The sequence below is a fragment of the Myotis brandtii genome, unplaced genomic scaffold (genome assembly GCF_000412655.1).
Source record: "Myotis brandtii unplaced genomic scaffold, ASM41265v1 scaffold123, whole genome shotgun sequence".
Taxonomy (NCBI): domain Eukaryota; kingdom Metazoa; phylum Chordata; class Mammalia; order Chiroptera; family Vespertilionidae; genus Myotis; species Myotis brandtii.
Window position 1 is genome coordinate 14,205,796 of NW_005354291.1, and position 5,882 is coordinate 14,211,677.

The following is a 5,882-nucleotide window of genomic DNA, read 5'->3' on the forward strand; positions in this document are numbered from 1 at the left end:
GGAATGTACATATGAATTAACTTCTTTCATTTAAAAAAATGTTTTTTTAAATCTCAAATCTCACATTTCTCAAGTTTGGATATTTGACATCATTGAGACCAACCAAAGAATGACTGGTTCAACCAGAAAAGCCAAGAACCAACAGTGAAAGCACCAAGAATCAAGGCATTTCCTCTTAAGGGTTTATTTCACAGCTGAAATATAACAAGTTGAGGGTTGTGTTTTTTTGTTTTTTTTTGAGGCGGGGGGCACTTCTATAAGACACCATGAAAGTCACTTATTTCAAGAGAAAACTACATTTCATTCTAGAAATGAAGTATGATGCCTATCTAGTTGTTCTCTTTAGAACTGAACATGTTTCAAGACAGGTTCGGCAAATATATTTCAAGTATAAAAAAATCCAGGCAGCCCCCAACAGATATATTTAAAATATGCAATTGCCAAACTTGCTTCTGAGTTTCTAAATGCTTGCTAAGGAAAACTAGAATCAAAAAGGATCAATAAGGCTAATTCGTAAGACTTTATAAGAACAGAACCAGTTCAGAAAATGAGAGGTTTTCTCAGTAGCATAAAACAAAGAAAAAATTAATATTTTTGCATAAGATAAGCTCATTTACAAATGAATTATTAAAAAACTATAATGCATAGATAACCATTTTAAAACGTCTAAACATTCACATGAAAAAACAGTCACCCTCAGTGTAATCAAGAGAATAATAGACATGCAGAAATATACACAATAAATGTACTGGCAGAAGGCAGTGCTTCTCTGCCTGGCTGGTGTCCACTTGTTCACATGAGAAAGAGAAAAAAGAATGGCTAATCCATCTGAGGGACACACACTCTTATTTAGAGCCAGGCTATTTCTTCTTCGGTGAGTTAGAGTCACTTAGTAGTATATTTGGGGACTTAAAATTAAAAAGGGACAGTTCTTTCCTGGTCCTTCTCTTTATGTGTAAAAAGATAAATCACTTAATTGGATTAACACAACAATGAGCCTGAAAGAACTGAGCCAAAATGAAAGAGGAGGCTCAGTAAACTGAATTGATGTGTTTGAACTCCCAAATACTCTATTTCCTTAATTTTGTGACACACTTTTAAAAATATTTTAGAATTTCTAACACAGCAGTTAGTTCAAAATTTCATGTAAGAAGACTTAAGTGCCGGGGAGTGAAATGGCACAGTTGTCTTTGCCTGTGCTTTTTCAAGCTTAGAACTGTGGTTAGAAAAGTACTCCATGCATTCACTCAATTGTTTCATTCATCTGATAATTCTTATTTATCAAATGCCTACTATGTGCCAGGCACACTTCTGGGCACAAGGGATTCAGAGACGAACAATGAGAAAAGATAATCCTGCTCTCATGGATTTTCTTTTAATTGGGGAAAAATAATATACAATTTGACCAATCTATATATATAAAAGCCTAAGTGACTGGACCACCTGAGGACCAGCTGGTAACTATGATGCGCACCGACCACCAGGAGGCAGACCCTCAGTGTAAGAGCTGCCCCCTGGTGGTCAGTGTGCTCCCACTCAGCTGATAGATGGGGCTTACTGCTGGCCAGCTCAGTTGGGGAGGCTTGAGCCTCTACCGCAGACACTCCCCCTGCGCACACAAGTGGAGGCGGTGGCAGGTGCAGTAGGCCGGATGAGTGGGAGCGCTGTGGCGCCCAGCCCTGGCTTGGGCTCCTCCCTTGCTGCCTGCGGCTTCATGCACTACTTCGTGCTGTGAGGGGTCAACGTGGACAAGCTGGTGGGTAAGGCTGGGCTGTGGCGGCGCAGAGGTCCACTGATCCCCACAGGCCAGGCCTCTAGTAAATAAATAATTTCCAACTGTGGTCAAATCAGAAAGAGCAGGGAAGGGGGTATTCAGAAAGGCCTCTCTGATGAAAAGACCTGTGAGCAGTTGGGAGGGCCAAAAAGAGAGGCTTTCTCTGACCTTCCCTTATCTGATTCAAGACAGAGCCTCCTAAAGGAACTCAACTGTCATCAATCCCCTCCCAGGAGTTTCACCGCCAGGGAAGATTAAATCTTACCACTGGAGAGGAGGCTATTATGCCTTCCATCTGTTCTTCTAAGGGCCCATTCCTCTTTCCTAAAAATCAATTGCTGTCTCCTAAGTTGCCTACACCTCCCCCCCCTTTTTTTCTCTATTTAGGACAGTACATAAGCTGTCAAATCTCACCAGCTTTTTGAGTGTTCATTTTTTTCCTGTGCATAATAATGCACATAATATTAAAAAGCAATACATTTGTATATCTTAAACAGAAACAAATTCATAGATACAGAGAATGAACACTTAGTTGCCAGGTTGGAGGGGAGGTTGAGGAATTGCTTGAAAAAAGGTGAAGGGATTAAGAAGTACAAATTGGCAGTTATAAAAACAGTCATGGCAATATAAAATGCAGCATAGAACACATAGTCAATAAGTATTGTAATAACTATGTCTGCTGTCAGTTTGTATTAGACTTAACAGGGCAATCACTTTATAAGTTATATAAATGTGTATTCACTATGTTGTGCACCTGAAACTAATATAATATTGTATGTCAACTATAGTTGAAAAACTTTTAAAAATTATTTTAAAAATGCATTTCTATGTCTTTTCTCCTGTTAATTTTCCTGGTGTCAGTTTATTACAGAGACTCAGCTATTGAACCTAAGAGGGTACAGGGAAAGTCCTTCTTCCCCTACAAGAAGAAAGAAGAATATAATTATATCAATAGATGTAGGCTATTGTCAGTGAGAAAAGAAGGAATGTGTGTACATTTAATATAATAACATTGTTTTCCCCACCCCCAGGTTTTTATTAAATCCATGGTATGTCCTACAAATATGGATTCTCAGAATCATTGAACTAGCAACTCTTATCCAGCCTGCTTAAGTGCTTGGAATTTCCACCTTTAAGCTCTAGGAAGTTCTGGTTTCAATGGGAATGTTTCTCAAGAAATATAACACAATAACACATTTCAGTCTATTTTTTTAAAATGAACATAAATTACCAGATCAGATTAGCCAATTCCAGAAAACAAGTGCCTGAGAGAATGAAAGAGGAAATCTTTTTTTATGGAGATGGGGTGGGATGGGGTGGAGAAGGCAAGGAAGTAGGATTCTGAGCACCCCAAACTGGACTAAGGAAATTGAGGGACAAATTAAGAGAATAGGGGTGCATTGAAGGCAAATTTTCACAATGGCCTGTACTATTCCACCTAACAGGAACTAATGTATTCCAGTGAACATCAGGCTTACTGGTAAACCTAGCACTGCATACCAGTTGGTTCCTAATAACACCCATTTCAGATCTTTCGTCATTGTTCATGTTTGATCATTAAAAGCAGCCTCCGCAGAAAGAGAAATGAAACTACTAATTGAATATTTATATTCCTGACGTAAAATAAAATTACTTTGCCAAGTGTTTCAGCCAACTGTTGACAGAAAATTAAACCCCAATTCTTGGGGGAATGAATTTTCTGACAAGTTTTAGATTTCAGCGTCCCTTGCTTTCAGGCAGAGTAGGATAATGGGAGCTGTATTTGGCATTAAACCAACTCCTTCCCTTCCAGTGAAGGGTCTTTGTTCCTGTTACAAGTGACTCATTAGGTTACCTCAGTTCAGTCCCTTCACCAAAGTGGGTCTTGGTTTCTCCATTCATTCCTGATAACACGGGTAGATCTGGGTAAGGAGTAGCATTTTAGGAGAATTTGGCATTCATAGGATGATAAAATCTATGACAAAATTATCCTAATTCTCCTTGAGTTTTAGCCCACAAAGTTTCTATTGTCTTCTCAGAACCAGCCCCTAGAGCAGCTTTAAACATTCAAACATGACTCTTCAGTAATCTCAAAGCTCAGTCAAGGATCATAAAATTTGAGGCAGGATTCGAAGCTACCCTGCAATAACTGAACTGTCATACTTACATAAGGCTGCTTCCAAATATGTTTAACAGGATTTTCCTTTTCAACAGAGCACAATGCCGGGAAAAGAACAATCGTGCAAAGGACACAAAATGTTCGATTTTAGGTTGACCCAAGATTGCCATGCTCTGAAATCCCATACACACTCAGAATTACACTGAGGCTGTTGCTTGATTTTAAGGCTCATAAACTGTTGGTCCCCTTCCCAATTGTCATATCTGCCTCTCTTTAATCGGGTTTCTCCTGCCCCCTCCCTGCTATCTTGGGCTGCCCATCTTCTTCATTATGTGGTCTGAGCACACAGGCTGAGGCACAGGCCCACAGACTGCCCAGTTCCAAGAGGTCACCTGTGCTCTTTGCAATGTGGTTCATGATATGCGAAAGCTGTCACCATGGTGAAAACAGCACATAACCCAGAAACGCTCCAAAACACTCCACATAACCAGATTTCCTCTTTCCTCTCATGAGTCATGCTTTTCTCTCCTATGTGTCCTATAGATGTTAATAAATATTCCTTCCTCTTTGCAGAATCATGTTCATCTTGATAAGATCTATTGCAGAGATTAAAGTCCCTTGCAAGCTTTTGGGCACTCTTTATCTCTTTGGCTTCAATGCATTCCACAAATCTTCCCGAATTTTCTATCTCCTTTCACACAAGGAGTCTCTCCTTCTACACCTTCCCTCCTCTTCTACTCTTTCCTTCTGATCCACCACCAAGAAAATTCTTATTGGTGTTGCCCATGTGTTAAGTATTAGAAAGGCAAAATTATTCAGCCAGAGCCCTGATTTGGAAGGTGGAAAGGACAGTAAAAACTAGGGAAGGCCAAGACTAAGTATGCCTCCTCAGAGAGATCATCATTCCAATAGAAGAATTATGGAAAAATGTGGTTGGAGCAAAACTGAGGGCTACAGACTACTCCTGCATCTGACTGCTATCACCTTGTCACCGTTGCTGGTAGGCAGGATGGCACAGGACCTACCTGGGGACAATTGGACGTGGCAGATATACGCATGGTCTTTCAGGCTTGTTTCTCCCACTATTACATTCCTAGCTCAAGTCAGGGATAGACTCCAACCAGAAAAGGGGTCATGGATTCTACAGGAAGAGACGAGGGGCCACAGCCTGAGAGATGAAAGACAGCAGGCAACTTGTTTCACAGGAGCACCAAGGGAGAGCCATCCAAGCCCACATTCTGGCCCTGCCTGGGGTCCATGTTTGGCTAAGTGACAGGTGATTGCCGTGTGTTTGTGAGGCTGGGGGATCCATACGGGGGCCCTGAGACTCAATCTTGTAGGATCTTTCCTGAGAGTAATGGTTTAATACTTAAGACGTAGCAGTGTGAACTTTGGAGTAAGACAGGCCCAGTGCCAATCATGGCTCTGCCACTTACTCATTGTGTAGACACTGAGCAAATGACTTAAGCTTTTAAACTTCAAAGCTTTTCAACTGCAAATGGAGTTGTTTTGAGGTTGAAATGGTAGGATGCATGCCAGAAGCCGGTCCACCCTTGCTGATTGACACAGTCGCTGCAGGGAAGAAACATCTGCACAGCATATGTTTCAAGGGACCTGGCGTATATGACATATGTTTGCTCCCCCTCTTAGTGCTATGTATTTTAAACAGGACCACCTCCCCGAGAAAGGTTGTTTCCCCAGGTGAGGATTTTTCCCTGGAGTTAACAGGACTAAGGAAGAGAATAAATCAGTAAATCCCCCAAGTGTTACAGAAATACCATGTACTACTTATGAAGAACTTGGACTAAGACTGTTGGCAATAAATTTGGGACTTGTTGGGCCCACATCCCCAGGGGTCTGCCCACCAGGGAAAGCACCAAAGCCTATACCCCTGGAGATCCACCGACACAGGGCAGTCCCAGGGAAGGCAAGCAGCGAGGCTGGGAGGACATAACCTTTACTGGGTAGGATAATCTCCTTCAGTCACTTCCTTGTAGCTTATCAGTAGAG